The sequence below is a fragment of the Tamandua tetradactyla genome, chromosome 9 (assembly GCF_023851605.1).
Source record: "Tamandua tetradactyla isolate mTamTet1 chromosome 9, mTamTet1.pri, whole genome shotgun sequence".
NCBI lineage: Eukaryota > Metazoa > Chordata > Mammalia > Pilosa > Myrmecophagidae > Tamandua > Tamandua tetradactyla.
In genome coordinates, this window is record NC_135335.1 from 22,033,955 (window position 1) to 22,057,050 (window position 23,096).

The 23,096-nt window shown below is 36.5% G+C and overlaps 1 pseudogene; it reads left to right on the forward strand.

Moving 5' to 3' along the window:
* The first annotated feature begins 1,262 nt into the window (after nt 1-1,262).
* On the forward strand, nt 1,263-2,214 carry LOC143645604 (olfactory receptor 5M11-like; annotated as a pseudogene).
* Nucleotides 2,215-23,096: the final 20,882 nt, after the last annotated feature.

Below are 23,096 nucleotides of genomic sequence, written 5' to 3' on the forward strand. Positions count from 1 at the left end.
AATGAAAGTCGATACGCTCAGGGCTATATGGGTCAAAATTCACACAATACATTCTTCTAACTCTCAGACTCATATCTCAGCCTGGAACATCACTGTGCACTGTTTCCATCATTTACTGGCTCTAGGGAATTGACATTATCTTCTACTTGACTCTAAGCACCTTTTCTTCAGTTTCTATCATTCTTTCTTTATCATCTTTTAGAGCATTTATAAATTACCACTGCAGAAGAAGGAAGAGTACCATGGAGAGATGGAAATAGCCCCATCTATTCTCCTTCCCTAAGAGAAAATCATTTTGAAAATCGATTCGAAGTCAGCTTTGTTTATTTACCAGTCCCATGGCATAGAGTGCATACATCTCTGAGGAAAACACTATTTGTCTATTTAATTTTTACTGCATCTCCCCATTTCTAGTGCATTAAAGAGCTATGTTTACAATGAGTTTAAGTCACTTTAAGATTGCTTTTTAAAAGGTGACTGATTATTTTATCTTCACTGTTCATTTCAAACATGTTGTTCATCCACCTTTGCAAGTGTAAATTGACAAAGTGATATTTTCACCCTGCAATCCTCTTGGCCAAATTTACTTTTGGTGTGCCCTATTTCCTCATAATATGTACATGCAGTCATCTCTATTTTTTTGTAACAGAGTTGAAACCTCCATTAATTTCCTTGAAAGCAGGCTTATAAGATTTTGCTTTCATCTCTTTGAATAATATTCTACAGAACTATCACTAGGTGCAAAGGAATCAGGAAAAGTAAATTCTCTGCTCAGCACACACATATGTGCATTTCCTAGAAATGGGCTTGGAGAAGCAGTCTTATAATTGATGCAGGCAATCTGGAGCCCTTACATTCTTTGTACAATTTATGAACGTCCATTATCCCGTCAGGAATCCATGGTTTCATTGAATTTTTTCAAAGAATTCATGTTAAAATTAAAACAAAAGCAGCATAAGAATCATTCTTCTGATGACCATTTATCTAAGAATTTTCTTAACTCTGTCTTTTTTCCAAAAATATCATTTTCAAATTGGACCTATAAAATTCATCTGGACTTTTAGTCTTTTCAGATGACATCCACATTAGGTTGAAACCATTCCCTAGAGGCTTCTTTCTCCTATTGTGTGTACAGGGGTATGTCCTGGGGGAGATTTTCTCCAGCTGCTGCAATATTCCCATTGGCAGCCTCTAGGTCCTGGCTTCTTCATGAGGGTGAGACTAGTTCAGTTTCATAGAGCCTGTGCTCAAAAAGACGTTTAATGCTCTTTATTTCCATTTGCTTAAAGATTCAGGAAATACTAATTAAAAATGGCAGTGAAATAACAGAATTCATTTCCTGGGGCTTTCAGATCGCCCAGAACTCCAGCCTCTCCTCTTTGTGTTGTTTCTGGTTGTTTACCTCATCACCGTCTTTGGCAATCTGGGCATGATAGCATTAATCAGAATGGACTCTCGCCTTTACACACCCATGTACTTCTTCCTCACCAACTTAGCCTTCGTGGACTTGTGCTACACCTCCAGTGCAACTCCACAGAAGCTGAGAACTTTCTTATCTGAGAAGACCATTTCCTATGCTGGCTGCTTTACCCAGTGTTATGTTTTCATTGCACTCCTCTTTGCTGAGTTCTATATGTTGGCAGCCATGGCCTATGACCGCTACGTGGCCATATGCAATCCACTGCGTTACAGTGTGAAAATGTCCAGGAGAGTCTGCCTCTGCATGGCCACATTTCCTTATTTTTATGGCTTCTCAGATGGTCTGTTCCAGGCCATCTTGACCTTCTGCTTGAGCTTCTGTAGATCCAATGTCATCAGCCACTTCTACTGTGCTGACCCACCCCTCATTAAGCTTTCTTGCTCTGATACTTATGTCAAGGAACATGCCATTTCATATCAGCTGGCTTCAACCTCTCCAGTTCCCTCACCATCATCCTGGCATCCTATGCCTTTATTATTGCTGCTATACTCAAGATCAAATCAGTTGTAGGAAGGCACATGACTTTTGCTACCTGTGGTTCTCACATGATGGCTGTCACCCTATTTTATGGGACACTGTTCTGCATGCATGTATGACCACCAACAGATAAGACTGTTGAGGAATCCAAAGTAACAGCTGTCTTCTACACCTTTGTAAGCTCAGTGCTTAATCCATTGATATATAGTCTGAGAAATAAAGATGTAAAGCAGGCTCTGAAAAGTATCCTCAGATGAAATGTGGTCACTAAGATGACTGTGCCTGCACTTTATAATAAACCATAATTCTAAACTTTTCACTCAAATGTCTGTGCATTTTGATGATGAAATGTGTTGTTCACTGTGGATATGTCTCTTGTTTCTCAGCTAACATTCTAAGATCCAGTGAACAAGGAGCTCCATTCAAATCTAGGCTCTTACTTTCCAACTTGTGGTCCATGAACCTGTACCATCAGCATTGCCTCAGATCTTGTTAGAAATGCAGAATCCCATTGTATACAAATCTGAATTTTAACCAAATCCCTGGTTAAAATTAATGTCCCAAATTCCCTACTTATATAGCTTGGCACACTGGTTTGCTCTGATAGTTTACAAAGTAAACATTATGACCACTCTGTTAGTTCAATTCTTTGCATGTCCTTTGTTCTCATTCTGTTCTATTTTGAGCACTCTTTACAAAGCATCTCCCTCCAGTCTTTCTGAGAAAAAACAGAAAGTATGTTTCCTAATGGTGGTTTCCTGTTTCTGAAGAAAATGCGTTGATAGTGGGGAGGTTAGCAATGGGAAAATAGATGAGGGTCAGATTCAACTTTGTGGATCTGGGTCAGTAGCTACAGGGTTCCACCTCCTCCTCTGACTCTCTGGTCTAGGGAGAACACTTTTGCTGTCACCTCATTTGAAAATCTTGGAATAATTTGTGGTGAGGAGAAGGTCTAAATTGAACATAGAAAGTGCTATTTCTTCCTTAAATTATTGTTGAAATTTACCAGTGAAATTGTAAGGTCTATTGTTTCTATTGTGTTTTTTTCTGTGAATTCATTTTTAATAGATAAAGCTCCACTAATATTTTCTTTTTCTTATGTGTGTTTACATAATTATTGTGGTCTTTTAAGAAATCTGTTCATTTAATCTATGCTTATACATGCATTAGCATAAATTTTTAAATAATTTCTCCAATATCCTTTTTTTTAAGTCAGCAGAGAAAAAATTTATTGAATACACATTTGAGAAGACATACAGGCACTCTCACAAAGACAGAGGTGAGGAAGATGAGAGGCTACAGGCAATGTGAGCCTTTTGATTTTGTAGATTAGCTTTACTTTCTTCCCTACCCTTTTCCGTGTTCATAGCTGTGTTTCTACCTTCCTTCCTCTCTGGGCCAGTGCCTGGTGGTAGATAATGCATTTTGGTGGGTTGGTTGGTCCCAAGCTTCTATGTAGATGGATCACCTATGTGGCTTTTTTCTTTTTGCTCCATCTTGCTCTGTGGATGACTCAGGTGGGGGTCATTTAACTCCAGTTGGAGCTAAATGCTGCTGGGTGCTTCCCATTAGTGTGTAGTCCCTGGACAGAGTACCTATGGGGACATAGGACTTCTTGACCTTGATTAAGCATCTTTGCTGAAGTCCCTCTCTCCATTTTCAGGTCCTTGTTCTAGCCTGCCTCAACTTCTGACTTAGAGAGTTTCCATCTCTTCATTTTAAGGGGTGCTGATGGATGAGGGTCTGTCTTCTGTATTGCTTCTGGCTTATCAGGGTGCAAAGGTTCTGCTTGATTTGGTATAGAACTTTCTGTCTATCTTATTTAAATTGAAAAAGAAGGAGTCCAGATGGGTGGTTGGAATTGCTGAAAATATTTGCATCAGTATTAGTTTGGTGTGCAAGGTTTATAGTCTGGAAGAAATAAACTTGATGAGGAGCTTAAACATGCAAAGGCTGATTGTGGTAGTTAGATTCAGATGTCAGCTTAGGGGTGAAGGCACCTAGTTTTGTTGATGTGGCCATGAACCAATGGTATGTGAGCTTCATCTGTTGCTCATTACATCTGCAATCAGCTAGGAGGTATGCTTGCTGCAAAAAATGATGTTTGAGTTAACTGGCTGGTGCTAAAATGAGAGAATTCAGTGTAGCACAGCCCAAGCAGCTCAGCATTCCTCATCTCAGCACTCGCAGCTCAGCCCAGGCCTTTGGAGATACAGGAAGAAATCACCCTGGAGAAGGTTGCTGGAACCCAGAGGTCTGGAGAGAAGGACAGCGGAGACCATCATGTGCCTTCCCACATAAGAAAGACCCTCAGATGAAAGTTAGCTGCCTTTCCTCTGAAGAACTAACAAAATAAATCCCCTTTTATTAAAAGCCAATCCATCTCTGGTGTGTTGCATTCCAGCAGCTAGAAAACTAGAGCACTGATCATTAGCAAGAGGATAGAAGTGAGTGGGCCTAGGAGAGACATTAGTCAATTGAGAATACTGAAGAGGGAAGGAGATGACTATTACTCAGGTTCAAGAGTCAATCCAAACTGGGCTTTGACCCTGCTGAACAGGGGAATAAGAAGGCACATGTGCTAAGTTAAGGGGTGCAGGACAAAGCTTAGAAGGTGCTTGGTTGATTGGATTGTGGCTTTGGCTGTTGTGTTGGTGCAGTTATTTCCTAGAGCAATGTTAGCAATATTTATTTGATGGAAGGCAATGAATTGCCACTATTTTTGTTGGTAAGAGCATGGTACTTAAGAAATTGGCAGTAAATGAGTGAATATTTCTTGGCAGTGTTTAATTGAGGTTTTGCTTTTAATGAAAAAGTGTTGTTCTTATCACAATGCTGTGTCAACATACAGGACTAGGAAAGCATATATTGTATCAGTGCAGAGATTTAGCTTTTTCCTTTTTCCTAGTTTTAGAGTTCAGGTAGGCAATTAGTTTTGCTTTTTGAGCTAAATTCCCTGCAGGCAGGGATTTGGTTTCACTTTTTGTTTGGCTATCACATATCTTTGCTCTTTTTTTGGTGAACATAGCTAATTTTGGAAATGAAATATTTGGCAAATCACAGAAGAAGTTTCATTGTGTTTTATCTTTACACACTTACTAGGGTTAAGTTAATTAACAGGTAGTACCTAATTTATATACTTGTCTTGTTTCTCTATTAAAGTTCTTTTGTTGAAGATTAAGTTTTGACTTACTGCTGACCACCTGGACTTTTAGAGACTCCTAAGATAAAAATAGTTTAACAGACAAGTAAATTTGGTTGTTCCCATGATCTGTAACTTTTAACATTATTCAGAGCAGTATTAGTATAGACTATTGTGAAGTTTTTAGGAATTTTAAAGAATTTCTAAATATATGAGTAACATTTCACCCATGGAATTTAAGCTAATATAGGGCAGAAAATCTTTTTTACTACTTTTCAAACACATTTTAGGTAATATGTTAAACTATTTTAGCAACTCTTACAATGTGGGAGAAGAAATCCTTCATAAGAAAAATAAGACTTGTCTTTTGAAATAAAGGATGATAGTAACATTAGCATAACAAAGATATAATTTTGATATGATTTAAAATAGCAAACTTTTAGACCGAGTATATGGACAGTTGCCTCTCACAAGTTGTCATGGCAGGGTTTGTTGGAAACACTAACTAGGGAAAAGAAGCAGTTTCTACTAGGAACAAGTGAAGGTAGCTCAACCAAGCTCTAATTGCTGTTTTAATGAATATGTTTAGATTGCTGCTGAATATAAACTCCTAGCACAGATCAAACCAGAGAAAGTAGAAAAGTAATGCATTTGTGTCTCCTGGAGTAAAAGAAACAGGACTGATGAAGAAACGAGAGGAGACTTTAGGGGATGACTGTCCTCAGAATACTGGAAAGGGGTCATGTACTGAGAAAAGGGGCACATAGAACTGTGTACCTGCTGGCTCTTGACTGGCAAAACTTGGGGTCTGGGGCAACTGGCTCTGAAAAGTGTTATATATATGTATATATTTTAAAAGTATTCTAAGTAACTCATTAGAGGAAGCCTCAAGCATTTTCAGCAGTCAATGCTGAGACAGGCAAGGGCTGAGTTAAGACAGTTCTGAAAAGCAAAGTAGCAAATAAAGTGAATGAGATAATTTCCTAAAGGGTATTTCTTCCCCAAGAAAAAGAGGTGGGGCCCAGCTCAAATAGTAGCCTTCTATCAGAGATTTCAAACCCCAGGAGCTGGAAATCAGAACCAACTTAAGCTTGCTTTTCACCTCAGATATTATTTCAACCACACTCTTGGCAGGCTGAGACTTAAAGGCTCCAAGCCATTTTATAATGGAGCTAGTGGGGAGCTGTGGGCTGAAAAGTGCCACTAGATGGGTAGATTAGGAAAATCCCACAGTCTAGTCGCTTGATAAGTATGTCAGACAACCTGCCATGTCTCATACTTAAAGTAACAGAGCTGGGCATGCCTTCCCTGGGAAAATCTGATGGTGTCAATCATATCTGGGGAGACTAACCTCAAAAAAGTTCCACAAAACAGGGCAAAAAACAGAAAAAAGGAGCTGAAAAATTCTGATCAGTTAAACAGAAGTTAGAATTAGTTGAACTGAATGCCAAATAATAGATAGAAAACAAAACCCAACCAACAAAGAAAATCGAGGTAAAAAAAGAGCATAAAGGACCTCCAGAAAAAACTGATCAAGGAAATCTGATGCCTTGACACCAACAAAAATTATAATTCATACTAGGAAAATTGAAGATATGGCCCAGTCAAATGTATAAGCTAACACTTTAAATGAAATACAGGATTTGAATCAACTAATTAAAGATGTGCAAACAAGCCTGCTAAATCAATTAAAAAATCAAATCAATTTGTTGAGGGAAGGTATGGCAAAAAGGATGAAGGATACAAATAAGAAATTAGGCAACTATATAGAAGAGGATAAAAACTTGGGATAAATGGCAGAGCATATGCGAATGCAATGTACAACAGAAGAGATGGAAAACACAATGGAGACTTACAACAACAGATTTGAAGAAGCAAGATTAAGGAATTGTGAACTTCAGGGCAGGGCATCTAAAATTCTACACACAAAAGACTAGATAGGGAAAAAGAATAGGAAAATATGCACAGGGTCTCAGGGGACAGAATGATAGCATGAAACATGTGCATACATGTGTACTAGATTTCCCAGAAGGACAAGAGAAGGGAAAATGGGCAGAAAGAATACTGGAAGAATGCAATCACTGACAACTTTCCATCTCTTATGAAAGACATAAAATTAAAGACCCAAGAAGTGCAGCATTCCCCAAACAGAAGAGATCAAAATAGACCTTATCCAAAACACTTACTAATCAGATTGTCAAATGTCATAAACAAAGAGAGAATTCTGAAACCAACAAGAGAAAAGTAATCCATCACATACAAGGGAAGTTCAGTAAGACTATGTGAGGATTTCTCAGAAGATCCCATGGAGGCAAGAAGGTAGTGGTATGATATATTTAAGATACTGAAAAAGAAAAATTGCCAACCAAGAATTCTATATCTGGCAAAACTTTACTTCAAAAACAAGGAAGAATTTCAAATATTTTTAGAGAGACACTGTGAGAGTTTCTGAACAAGAGGCCTACTCTACAAGAAACACCAAAGGGAGCACTACAGGCAGCTAGGAAAAGACAGGAGAGAGAGGTATGGAGAAGAGTGTAGAAATGAGGACAATCAGTTAGGGTAAAAAGCAAGAAAAATGAGATATTATACATCTTCACAAAGTCATGACACTTGCAAAAATGTGAATGAAACTTGAAGATATTACGTTGAGTGAAGTTAGCAGAAACAAAAGGACAAATACTGTATGGTCTCACTAATATGAACTAACATTAATGGGTGAACTTTGAGGGTTAAAGTTGAGAATTATTAAGAGATAGAAAGTTAGAAAAAGAGATATCAAGAAAAAGTTTACCAAGAGATAAAAAAAAGTGTAAAGATTAAGCATTTAATGCTGAAGGAGTACAAAATGTTCAATAAGATTCATAGTAAAAATCCAGAAATAAACAGCACAGTACTATCTGATAGTAGCATAATATTGTAATTGAATGTGAGTATGGTAGAAAGAAGAAAGTTAGGGGGATGTATGACACCAGAAGTAAAGATAAAAATAAAGACTGGGGCTGTGTAACTTCACAAAACATTTAGTGGACAGTGATGGTGATTAAATGTACAAATATAAGTTATGTTTTCACATTAGTGAGAAGAAATGAATGTCAACATTGCAAGGTGTTGAAAATGGGACAGAATACAGAAAAAATAAAATCAATGTGCACTAGTGTCTATAGTTAACAGTAGCATTGTAATATGCTTTCATTAATCATACCACAGGCTAAGCAACAATGTTAAATGTCAATAAGAGAGATATTTTTCTTTGCTAATACTATCAAAAATGCAATATATCAGAAAGTGAACAGCTTTTAAAAAGAGAATTTATTAAGTTATAATTCTACAGTTCTAAAGTCATAAAAATGTCCTAACTAATGCATCCATAGAAACATACTTTGACTCAAGAAAGGCCAATTTCTGTCACGTGGGGAAGCACATGGCTGGCATCTACTGATCCTTGTTCCCAGTCCATTGCTTCCAGATTCTGATACTAGTGGTTTCCTCTCTAAGCGTCTGTAGGCCTTCACTTATCTCCTCCAGAACAAAACTCTGAGTTCTGGTTTGCTTAGCATTTCATGCATAAGCACACCCTGGACTCTGTATTTCTAAATGTCCATGTCTAGGTGTCTGCTCACTCTGTTGGTACACCCAGCATCTCCAAATATATGCATTGAAGTCATATCTGAGCTCCAGATATCTCCTGGGGCTTCTATATTTACAGAAGTCTGCCTCTGCATATGAAGTTTCTCCAAAATGTTTCCACTTTTATAGGACACTAGTAAACCAAGACCCACCTTGAATGGATGGAGTCACATCTCCATTTAATCAAAAGGCTACCACCCACAATTGGGTAAGTAACATCTCCAAGGAAGTAATCTAATCAAAAAGTCACACCAACAATTGAGTAAGTCAGTCTCCATGGCAATGATTGAATCAAAGTTTTCGACCTTAAACAATAGGTCTGCTCCCACAAGATCAGCTCAAGATTAAAACATGGCACTTCTGAAGGTACATAATAGTTTCAAACCATCATATTTCACCCTTTGGACCCCCAAAAGGCATGTGTTTCCCATATGAAAAATACATGCATTCCATTATGATATCATAAAGCCTTAAACAACGTGTAACTATACAAATACAACACAAAGTCAAAACCAGTACAAAATCTCATGAAGATAAGTTACAGGCATCATCTGTCATAAAGCAAAAAATTCCCCTCTGGTTGTTGACCTGTGAAAGTGATCATCTGCCAATATATAGAGCAGAAACAGTCATAGGATATATATTCCCATTGCCATAATGATAAATCAATAGGAAAACAGGGGCCACTATATCAAAACAGTTCCAAAAACCTACAGGGCTAAGCCATTTTGAATCTTATGTATGCTGGAAAAGCTAATTTCTTTAATCATCTTTGAAAATTGCTGGTAGGGGGTTTCTTTTTTTGTTTTTGTTTTTTTTTGCATGGGCAGGCACCGAGACTTGAACACTACTCTCTGGCATGGCAGGGGGAACTCTTTGCCTTCTCTTCTTCCTGGAGCTTTTTTTTAAAAATATTTTATGGAGAAATATTCACACACATACAGTCCATACATGGTGTACAATCAATGGCTCACAATATTATCAGATAGTTTTGTATTGATCATCATGATCATTTTTAGACTATTTGCATCACTCCAGAAAAAGAAGAAAAAGGAAAAACTTAAACATCCCATACCCAATATCCCTCCCTCTATTGACCACCAGTATTTTAATCTATAGGATGTTTTACCCTTTATCCCACCTTATTATTTATTTGTATCCTTATTTTTTCACTCATCTGTCCATACCCTAGATAAAAGGAGCATCAGACACAAGGTTTTCACAATGACAGTCACACTTAAAAGCTATATCATTATATGATCATCTTCAAGAATCAAGGCTATGGGAAAACATCTCAACAGTTTCAGGCACTTCCCTCAGCCTCCAGTAAGTAATTATTAATTACTTATTAATAAGTAATTAATACACAATAAACTTAAAAGCGGTATCTATATAATGTATAAAAATAACCATCAGGATAAACTCTCAACTGTGTTTGAACTCTCTCAACCACTGAGACTTTATTGTGCCTCATTTCTCTCTTCCATATTCTGGTCAAGAAGTCTTTGTCATTCACATGATGTCAAGCTCTGGCCCATCCTGGGAGTTCTGTTCCATGTTTCCAAGGGAAATATAGACACATGGGATACATGTCCCATGTAGGGGGGAGGACAGTGAATTCACCTGCCAAATTGGCTTAGAAAGAGTGGCCACATCTGAGAAACAAAAGAGATCCTCTGGGGATGACTCAGCTCTAATTTTAAGTACTCTTAGCTTCTCCTTTGCAGGAATAAGTTTCATATGGGCTAACCCAAAGATCAAGGGCTCAGCCTGTTCAATTGGTTATCCCAACTGCTTGTGAGAATAACAGGAATTCCCCAAATGAGGAGGTTGAATATTTCTTCCTTTTTTCAAGTGGGAAGTTAACAATTTTTTTATTTACTGCCCAAATTACTCTGGTATATATCAGGGCATCACATTAACCTGTACAAACACTCACACCCTATTCAAGAGTCCATGTACTTATGGTGTTCAGGAAAGGTGACCACACTAGTTAAATTTGGTAATGCACTAACCAAAATAGAAATTTTGCACCAAATGAACATCTCTCCCTTTGGTCTCACACAGAGGTTGAGGTCTTAAAATGTGGACCATGTCATCCTTTACCATAAATTTTGATTTGGTATTATACTAACCAATTGTAGAACAATAATATAACAACATTCAATGAAGCTGAATGTGATTCAATGTATGATTGAAGGAGAAGACCTGGGTGCATATATGAAAAAAGAAAGAAAGATAGAGGATACAGACTGAGACAGTATAACTTAGGAATTCCTAGAGTAGACATTGGTGGTGGTTACATGTACAAATAATGTAACATTTTTGCATGAGGGAGAACAAATGAATGTCAACACTGCAAGTTCTTGAAAATGGATGATATACAAGAAAACATATAGTCAATGCAAGCTAGGGTCTATACTCGACAATAACTTTGTAATACGTTTCCGTTGAATGTAACAAAGGCACTATGGCAAAACTAAATGTCTGCAAGAAGGAGGCCATGGGAGAGGGGTATGATTCTTTGTGGAAGAAAAAGAATCTCTTCATATATATTATGGTGGTGAGGGCATGTCTATTTATTTAGGTTGGATTGAATGATGTGTGAATCAAACTGTTTAAAAATGAACAGAGACAAACAAGTGCTAGAGAAGATGTAAAGGAAAAGATGCCCCTATTACTTGTTGATAGGGAAGCTGAGAGGTACAACCTCTTTGAGGGCAGTGTGTTAGTTTCACAGGAGGCTAGGAGTGGGGTTGCTCTGTGATCCTGCAACCCCATTGCTCAGTATACACTTGAAAGAACCGAGTGTAGAGATATGAATGGACGTTGGCACACTTGGGTTTCTGGTGGCAGCATTCATAATTCACAATGAATGAACATTCATAATTCACAATGAATGGAAGGGAACTATAATGTGTACATACAATGGACTACTGAGCAGCTGCAAGAAAGAATGAGATTGTGAGGCATGCAATTACATGATGAACCTTAAAGATTGTATGTTAAATGAAATATCAGAAACAAAATGATGAATATCATGCCTCACTCATATGGACTAACAATAGTATAAAAACTTGGTGAACTGAGGTCAAGAGCATGGGTAATCTGATTTGGGCCTATTGCAAAAGTTCCTAGATTGTAAGTTCGTATAGCAGTCACATATATTCAAGAGCTATAAGTATTATTTCTAAATTCTGAGATACTGAGCTATTTGTATACAACCTGAGTCTTCTCAGAAACTTTCAGTGTTTATATGACACCTGAGACTCAGAGCTAGAGCTCTGAAGCTATAAAAATCAGCACTACCCCATACAAGAACTGTTTAAAACTTGAAAAAGTGATCAGACTTAGGCTGGAGATAAGAATGAAGCTTATCTGGATAGGACTATGGTAAATCAGAATACAGGGTAAAGGATGATGCTATCTGTATTTAAAAACTTCAACTTCTTTATGAGACCAAAGGAATAGATATTTATTTCTGGAAAATTTATGTTTGGGTAGCATATTATCTCATTTAACTTGTACGGTCAGTTTAGTTGAACATCACAAGTACAGGGAAACTTGAATAGAGTGTGAGATCTTATTGTTTTAGTGTGATGCCCCAAAATATCCCAGAGTAATTTGGATTTTAAATAAAGAAATATTTGCAAAGCCCCCTTGGGGAACTGGGAAGAAAGAAGAAAATATTCAAATTCCCCATTTGGAGAATTCCTGGTATTGTCACAAGCAGTGGGAGCAACCAACTAAATAGGCTGGGCCCTCAAACTTGGGAAACTTATTTCTGCAAAGACAGGCTAAGTCTTTTAAAAATTATGCCTAAGAATCACCCCCAGAGAATCTCTTCTGTTGGTCAGATGTGGGCTCTCCCTCTAAATCAACTTGACAATTGAACTCACTGCCTTTCCCACTATGTGGGACATGACAAAGTCAATGTGGGACAGAACTCTTGGGATAAGCCAGAACCTGATATCATGGAATTGAGAAAGCCTTCTTGACCAAAAGGGGGAAGAGAGAAATGAGACAAAATAAAGTTTCAGTAGCTAAGAAATTTCAAACAATCAAGAGATTTCGAATGAGTTTAGAGGTTATAATGAAGATTATACTTTGCATTATGTAGATGTCCCTTTTTGATTTATGGTGTATTGGAGTTTCTGGAGGGGAGTTCCCAAAATTGTTGAGCTGCATTCCAGTAGCCTTAATTCTTGAAGACAATTGTAGGACTATATAGCTTTACCAATGTGACCATGTGATTATGAAAACCTGTGTCTGGTACTTCTTTTATTTAGGAAGAGACAAATTTTATTTATGGACAGACAAATAAAAAATATGGATAAAAATAAATAATAGGAAGGACAAGGGGTAAATAAATTGAGGATGATGAAATTCTAGTAGTGAATGATTGTGAGGGATAAGGGTTACTGGATGTATGAGTTGTTGCTTTTTTCATTTTTCTTTTTATTTCTTTTTCTGAAATGATGCAAATGTATAAATGATCATGATGAATACACAGAGATGTGACTGATAATGTAAGCCATTGATTGTATAACATGTATGCACCGTATGTGTTTGAAGACTTTTCAATAAATCTATTTAATATATATATATATATATATATATATATATATATATATATATATATATATATATATATATGTGGACCAAATCATCCTTTATCCTGAATTCCGATTTGCCCTACTCCTATCCAGATCAGCTTCATTCATAACTCTAGTGGAAGTCTGATCACTTCTTCAACATTTTATCATTCTTATATGGGGTAATGATGAGTTTCTTAGCTTCAGAGCTCTAACTCTTGAGTCTGAGCTGTCATATAAATACATGAAGATTCTAGGATCAAGCAAGTCATGAACAAATAGCTCAAAGTCTCAGAATTTAGAAATAATAGTTACAACTCCTGAATATATGTGACTGCTGTAAGAACCTGCAATCTAGGACCCCTTGCAGTAGTCCCAACCTGATGACCCATGCTCCCAACTTCAATTCACTGAGTTTGTGCATTATAGATAGTTCATATGAGTGTGTCATGATAATATTTGTTTTTCTTTCTCTCAACTCTGTTTGAACTCTCTCTGCCACTGATATATTAGCTACACTTCTTTTCCACCTTTCAGTCAGGATGGAATTGTTGATCCCACAGTGCCAGCTCTGGATTCATGCCTGGAAGTCATCACCCACATCGCAAGGGAGACTTTCACCCATGGATATCATGTTCCATGTAGTGGGGAGGGCAATGATTTCACTTGCAGAGTTGGACTTGGAAAGACTGAGGCCACATCTGAGCAACAACAGAGGTCCTCCAGAAGTAACACTTATGCATGTCTACAGGTAGTCTAAGCTACTCCACTGCCTACATAATCTTCACAAGAATAAGCCTCATGATTGAGTGCATGACCTATTGATTTGAGTGTCCCTAACATTTGACACAGTATCAGGAGATTTCCTGATGGTAAGGTTAATAGTTCCATATTTTTCTCCCATTCCTCAGGGGACTTTGCCAATACTTTTTGATTATCTGCTTAATATACTCTAGGATGTATCCAGGCATTGCAATAATTTATACAGGATTAAAGGACTTCTTCCTTATTCTGTGTTCCCTGTGTTTCAGTTGTTCAAATGTGTTATGCAGATAGGTTGAATTATATTATGCATTATAGAAAATTTCAGTTCCAAACCAAATAAAACTTTCTTCCATTGGTCTCAAAGAGTATGTGTGGTTGTAAAAATACAGATACTGTCTTCCTTACCCCTATTTTCTAAATTACTTTAATCCCAACCTGTTCAGCTTCATTCTCATCTCTAAATATCAGGTTATATATATATATATATATATAACAGCCTCTCAAAATCCAGAAATAATAATAACTCCAGCTTTAATTGTGTCTGCTCTAAAATCTTACAATGTAGGGCTCTGTTTTCTTATAAGCATTTTCTAAAGGTGACCATGTCACTGTTGTTCTTTTGTTTCTGGCTTATTTTGTCTCACTAAATATCCATAATCTATAGGAATTATGGACCCCCATAATCTGCAAGAAGATATTCCATTTTCTTCTGTAAATAAGCCATAGCCCTCTGCCATATCCACTTCTTGTAGACATATAATTTTGGCATAATGCCTTTGTTACATTCAGTGGAAGCTTATTGCAATGTTACTGCTGACTATAGACCCTAGCTAGCATTGATTGTACTTTCTCCTGTTTACCATCCATTTGCAACCCCTTTGCAATGTTGACATTCATTTGCTCTCCCTCATGCCAAAACATTTTTATATTTAGACATGTAATTATCATCATTGTCCTCTCTAGAAATTCCTAAATTATACTCTCTTGCTTTTTATCCTCTACCTTTCCTTCTTGTTTCATATGTGCCCCCAGAACTTCTCCCTCACCCAGACTCACACCCCATGTGAGTTATTCGGTGTACTTACATTATTGTGCTCCAATCAGGTAGTAGTGTGCCATCCATTTCTGAATGTTCACAATCAGTCCTTTTGCACATTCTGTATTCCCACAACACTGAATGCCCAATCTCTACTTTATTTCTATCTCATTTTAATCTGTGTTCTTAACTTTAACTCTCAAAGTTCACTCACTAATATTAGTATATATTCTGAAGACCATATTTTTGTCCTTTTGTTTCTGGCTAATTTCACTCAGCATAATATCCTCAAGGTTCATCCATGTTTTCACATGCCTCATGAATTTATTCTGGCTTAGAGCTGTGTAATAGTCCATCCTACGAATATATCACAACTTGTTTATCCACTCATCCATTGATGGACATTTGGGCTCTTTCCCTCTCTTGGCAATTGCGAATAATGCTGCTATAAGCATTGATGTGCAAATGTTCATTTGTGTCCTTTTCCCAGCCTCGTTTTGATTGTTAAAGAGAGAAAACACCGTATTTAATAAGTATTAGTGTGAATCTGTAAGCCCATGAAGATTTTACAGCTTTCTCTGAATATTAGGGGAAAACTGGCTGATGAACTGGATGCCCCAAAATCTAACCTTCCTTGGAACTCAGGCTTAAATTAGTGAATATTTTAGGCTTTCATTAGCTTTCATATCACACAGATTGGTTTTCCTCTTTCTCCTGATTTAGTTCCCTTAACTTATTGCAATTAATTAGGTTGGTGGCCAATTTCTTATGGAAATTGAGCTATGGGCACAACACGAGTGACGAGTCCTTATTTTAGGTCCTTGGCTTGATAGAGAGTTATAAACATCTGAGCATGTGGAATTTATGACTACTTTTCCTTTCTTTTGCAGATCTGAGGATGTTATTGTAATTGAGAATCTCATTGTAGGGCAATGCTTCCCCCTCTTTTAGCTTATGTTTATTGCTATCATTTCCCAACTGTTCTGGAAAAGGGAAAAAAGCAGCATTACAAGAACCAGAGTGACTGTGTGGCATCCCAGCATGCCCCAGAACCTCTTCCTCTCCATCACCCAATCACCTGGGGACACAAGGAGTGACATCACTAGATGTCCCCAAGACAAGTGTCTGTCTGCCCCTAGGATATTTCTTCCCAGACAATGTTTAGAACCATGCTCCTGCTGAGAGATAAGTCTAGGATAATGTTCCAAGGAATGCATCCATGCTCTAAGTTTCATCTTTCTTGAGGGCTAAAAAAAAGCACAAGTGAGAGGAGAAGTTTTATATTCAGGTGCAATAAGTTTCAACAGAGACTAAACAAGACCTCTGGGGTGAGTTGCTACTTAAAAGAGGATTATTTAAAAACAGTCCCTTATTCTGCAAACTAGAGTCATGAAGAAGAAGTTCTTGGCAATCCTACCGTGCGTAAGGGCCCTTCATGGTTGTGTCTCTATCAAGACCATAAAAGCTGTACGTGAGGAATTTCTTGCCACTCGCCTCCCTATTATAAAAGAGATGTAATTGTAAGATAGAGTTATAATTGACTGTCTCATTCATGGGTCCATGTGGCTCTACTCCAGGTGATACTGAGGCAAGGTAGTATGACATTAGAAAATAAGAATACTGGAGGCACCACCCATTTATAAGGACGAAAGAGAAGCAAACAGATATCCGTGCTAGTGTCCAGTGGCCTAGGTCTACCGCCCACCCTTCCAAGATCGATCCCTTGAGCCAGTAGGATTAGGGTCCCTGCTCTTGGGCATCTACAGTGTCCTCAAAGCCTCAGGAGGCAGATAGCATAGTACCCTCCTAAAGTTACTGAGCTGAACCATTCATTTTACTGGGGATCTGTGCTACAAATTTACTGCCTAGATAGAGACTGCCTAAGAGAATAATAAGGATTCACCATGAATAAAGAAATTCTAGGGAGGGCATCTCTGAGTTGCCAGCCCTGGGTGATTCCACCCATTGGGAAGGACACAGAGTTGCATGAGAACATAGGATAGGATAGCAATGAGCCAAACACAAAGAAAAAATCAAAGCCCAGGACCAAGCCTCAAGTATCTATCTGTCCAGATGGATGGAGAGAAGTAACTCCTGGCTGGCTCACCAAAACACGCTGCTGGATTTTGGCTTCCAGGTTCTTGGCTGGGCCATGAGAAAGAATTCAAGGATACAGCACAGCATAGAGTAAGCAGGCAGGGAATTTATTAAGTATACATGTGAGAAGACATGTGGACACTCTTGCAAGGACAGAGGTGAGAATGGCTAGAGGCCTCTCCAGTATGTTTTTAATCATTGTATTAATTTTTCATTTTCATTGCATTTGGAAATGGAGTAATTTTTGTATTCTCTTCCTTTTTTCTTTTGTTAATTAGTCTGAAAAGGGTTTAATACATTTAATGAGCTTTTTCAAAGAATCAGATTTTAATTTTGTTTTTCTTTTCATTGCATATGTTTTCTGTTTAATAGATTTCTGTTCTAACTTCCGTATTTCTACTGTGTTGGGATTTACTTTTATCTTCTTTTTCAGTTTTTTAAAGAGAAAGGTTGTATAATTGATTTTAATTTTAATACAAACAAATATATCTACCTGTCTCTATTATCTATCTATATCTAATATATTTACCTATTGCCATACCAGATTTTTGAAGCTTATTTATCACAAACTATATCATTTATATTTATTTATATATTTATAGTTATATTTGTACTTATAACTGTGTTTTAAAGTGCATCATTAAAAAATAGCATATAGCTTCTTATTAATTTTTTGCAGTCTATAAATTTATGGCTTTGAATTAATCAATTAATTACATAAAAACTTTTTAACATTATTGATATTTTTGGTATATTGATATTGTTTCATTCATATAAATCCATCAACTTTCTATTATTCTTCCTCTCAATTCTACTTCATTCTTTTCCTTCTCTTTTCTGTGTCTCAATATTTTCTGACATTTTTTGACTTAACACTTTGTCGACATGGCATTTGTTTCATTTATGTTTTTCTAACTAAGCCATTTTTGATCACTTTGATGTTTTTTCTGTCTTAAAATATATATTATTAACTTATCATTGTGTTTATAATTCATAATTTGGCACTTCATATTTCACACGATAAACTTGACATATGATAGTATAAGTATATATGACTTCCTGCACTTTGTGTTACTTTGGTGTGTATTTTACCTCTATATACTATACAAACCAACATTATATTGAGGTTTTATTTGTACTTGAAATAGTCATTTGTCTGTTAAAGAAATTAGAGAAGAAAAATAATAGTGTTTTAAATGTCAACAAATATTAACCCTATCCACTCTTTTTCATCCCTTCCTGTGGTTGCAAGTTTCTACCTGATATCATTCTGTCATAACACTAAAAAAAATCCTTATTATTTCTGATACTGCAAGTCTCCTGATGACAAATTAATGCAGCTTTTCCTGGATGATATCTCAATTTTACCTTCTTTCTTGAGTATATTTACTGGATATGAAATTGTCTTTTATTGTTTAAAGCAGTAAAAATGCTTCTGCACTGTCTTCTATCTACCTTGGGTTTGATATGAAATCAAACATCATTCGCTTCATTGTTTCATTGTTTAGATGTGGCATGTCCCCAAGTTTCGATCTTTATCATTTCCCAGTATTTTGAATATTGTCTCTAGGTAGGGCCTCCCTTGTGTTGAACTTGTATGAGATTTGTTGAACATCTTGAAACTTAAATGGATGTTTTCAACAACTTGTAAAGTTATCATGATTATTTATTTATTTTCCCTATTCTCAAAATGTTACTGTTCACTAATTTATATTTCCAAATTATGACAGTAAAGCTCTGTCTATTCTATTTTCCCTCCTTTTTAATTTTGATTCTACTCATTGGCCGATTTCTATGAATTGTTCTTCCTGCTCTAAATGCTTTTTTCTTCCATGTCCAATCTGATATTTAGTCCCTCTTGTGAATTTTTCACTTCATATATGTGCTTTTTCAGTTCTAAAATTTTCATATAATCCTTTTAATACACTTCACCTCACCACTGTTATTCTTCATCTATTCAATAATAAAACTATTTTTATTTTCTGTTTCAGAACATATTTTCTGATATATCCTTAACATATTTATAATAGCTAATTTGGAGTGCTTTCTTTGTTAATTCCTGCAACTGTGTCATATTGGCATTTGTTTATATTGACCACATATATTTGCAATTAATTTTTAGTTTTCTGGGTTTTTTTTCTTATTTGGTATTTTTTCTTGTATGCTGGAATTTGTGGATGACATAAGTTATGGTGTCTGGGGTTATGTTGCCTTTGAAAACAAATGTTAAGTTTTGTTTAGAGATCTACCTCATTCCAATGGCTTGTTTTGACTCTGTGGAGGGTAGATTTCAGGTTTTGGTATGTCATGTGTGGGATAGACCTTATTCTTGCATGTGGGTCTTCCTCCAAAATGTGAGCTTATTGCTGTCTCAGCTGATTCCTTGTGTCATTGATAAGGTAACACCATGGTTTCTCTGTCTGAAATCTAATATCTCACAGTATCATGCACAACTGGCATTTCTATTCTGCTCTCATGTTCTCACCTTGTTTGTACTCTTCTTTCAGGGCTTTGTCCTGGGATGCACATGCTAATGGCTAATTACAGATGCCCACAAATTTGTTTCAGTTTTCAGTGAGAAGATGATTTCAATGCCAGTTTTCAACTGGAAGATGATTCACTGCTATTCTGTCCTAAAACACAGAAATCTCATTCTCTAATTTTCATGGGCACACTCACAGACTGCTGTATATATACAAACACATACACACACAAGACAGAAACTATGATGTGTTGTTCAGGGTTAGCAGTGTTTGCTTCACGGTGAGGATTTACAACTGATTATTTTCTTTATTTTTCTTTTGCATTTCTTTTACCTCTTTTTCTAAAAATACTGATATCATTAACATGATTATCATTATCATCATTGTTATCATCTGATTAAAATCGGCTATTAAAAAAAAAGCAAATTTATCTTAAGCATCAACCTTAAGGACAGCGTGACTTTAGGGGCAAGAATATGGCTGTTTCACCAAGCCTACATAAACCCACACTGTTAAAGGATGTATTAACCAATAGACAGCCAGGACAGTCTACCTTCACATATGTGTGATGTTGTGTCCTCTTTTTTTCACCTGATAACAACAATATGGCTCCAAAGTCATCCTTCATGGGTATGTTATTTTGCTAGATTTCTCTAGACACAACCGAGCATTTTCTCAACTGCATCTCTTTTTGCAAACTGGAAACTTTAGTGTATCTCACATTCCATATATTACTGTGGTAAAAATAAATAGCAAGTAAGGTTATGTAGTTGCCAGGTTTAAGCTAATGGGCATAAGTTGGGAATCTTTGGCAAATCATGGAACATGTGTATTTAAAAGGATTCAGCTGCACCTCTACTCCAATTAGTAGTTTTCTTGAGAAATGGAAACTAAGAAGAGCCAGATTATTTTGATTTTTTAAAAAAAATTCATAGCATTGTTAATATGAAATCTGTCAATTTTAAACACTGTGTGAGCGATAGTAAAGTGTGTATATATATATATAAAGTATATGTGTTGGATAAATACAACCTCATTTTTTTTTCAATAATTTCAGTCACAAGAGCCATATATCTTAGTTCTTGGATCTATGTACATTCATGCTTCTTTGATAACTTTCCCATTTCTTTTTTTCTTTTTTAAATTTTTTTAAATACCAGAAAACACCAAACAAACACAAACATTCCTACTTTGATCATTCTGTCCTACATATATAATCAGTAATTCACAATATCATCACATAGTTGCATATTCATCATCATTTCCCATTTCTTACTTTCCTTCCAGTAGCACTGAAAATCTCCTATCTCTTTGTGTCTTGCCCCTCTCAGCAAATTTATACTAGGTTAATGACTGAAAATCTAGAATGTTTCTTCACATAATTTCTATCTTTTATCTCAAAAATCTCCTCTTATCTCCAATATCCCCATTCATCTCATTCACTTCACTGTATATTTTAAATCCCTATCATCAGGAGATCCTGTCAGTTTTACCTTCAAAACCTTACATAATGAATCTGAAAAGCACTCTTCAACATTTCCCCTACTTTCAATGAGGTCTTAAGGTCAAAATAATCTCTTGCCTAAACTACTGCAATGTTTTTGCTATTCCACAATTGAAATTCTCTATTTTGGGCACACCAAATCATGATTTCTTATAAACTTAAAACATCATGTTACTTTCCATCAGTTGGGTTTGGGCTAAAATCTAAGACCCTTACTTTACCATGGTTGATCAGTACCTGTGATATATTCCTGTCTACCTCTCCAAACTCTTTTCCTAGCATTTTCTCCTTCAGTCCTTCTGCTCTTGCTACATTCATCTTACTCTTCCTGCCTGAAGGCCATCGCAGCTGCTATTCCCTCTCCTGGAATGCTCTTTCCCCAGAACATTGAGTTACTCCCTGCATCACTTAATGTACTTTTTCCTTGTAATAACACTTCCTGGAAAGGTACTACCTGGTGACATGTCTAATTAGCTCCATTCCAAATTATTCTTGACTGATGGATCATGATCTACTTTCTTCCTATCACTTATCATTTCCTGCAATTCTATTTATCGATATGTTTGCTCTCCATCCTCTCCCTTTAAAAAATTAGCTGCATGGGGCAGTAAATTTATATGTTTTTATCGCCAGGGCTCAGATAATTTCCTGAGTCATTTCAGATACTAAGTAAGGATGAATTGAATCGGTGGATGAATCATGAGGTAAATTCTCCAACTCAGAACAGTTGCTTTTTCATGATACATAGAGTTTGAAACTTCCTGAGGTAAACGTGTCTTCATGGAGACTGAGAATTTACAAAGAACACATACATGATGAAAATGTATAGGAGTGAGCACACCTAGAGATGAGAAGATCATTGTATACTGTGTGCAGGTTTGGCCTGGCTTAGGAACATGGCATGAAATAAAATTCCACTCATATGGTTTAGTTGAAAATGAGTTAATGCAAAAATAGAGAAAGGGGCAAAGTTAAAGAAATTGATCAAAGAGGTTGAAGTACCTTGTGGTTAATTGCAGAGTGCAGTTTCCATCCCTGGGCCTGAATGGGAAAATGGAATAGATTCTTCATTAGAGTCCCATGAAAGTTGGAATGAAGAAGAAGCTCCCTTACCACCTTCACCCGTAAATACATTTTGGCATCAATTCTCTTGATAGGGATGCAGTTATTCTAACACCTTCCTAATAAATCTAGAAGACAATGAGGAAGATATCGAGCTCCTCCTCTTTCCTTCTCACCTCTGAAATTTTGTTTGGCACTTCCACTGGCAAATTCAGTTGGAAAAATAATCACCAAAGAACCCTATTGCTGTGTCTCATAGAAGTTAAATTTCAGGCGCACAAAGCAAGGCAGAGAGAAATGAACACTAGGTCTGAGCTGGAATTAGGAGAGGCAAGGGGAAAGTCATCAAAACACCAATATTATCTATAAATACACCTATGGAGAATTATTTCTATTAAAAGATATGTTAGGGTTCAATTCCCAGTGCCTGCCCATGCAAAATTTATATATATGTATATATATATGTATATATATATATATGGCTCAGAACCAGAAAATCGCTAGTGCACATTCATCAAAAATTTAATGAATTTACAGTGAAATTTCAGAGTCTAAAACTTTATTTTTATACAGTACACTACTCTTTCTCATATGTTATAAATTAAGTACTTAATATTTCTCAATCAAGACAGATGGAGATGTTTCAGTGTAAATTGAAATAAGCAATGAATCCTATTGCCTAACCATTCTTATGAGATTTAATTCCTTGATGATTTAGAGTGGGTAAAAATCAAGTCCTCGATGGGTGTGACATTCTCAGAAGAATATAGTGTAGTGGGTGTTCACAGTGAAAATGACTTTCTGTACAAATAATTGAACCTTGGG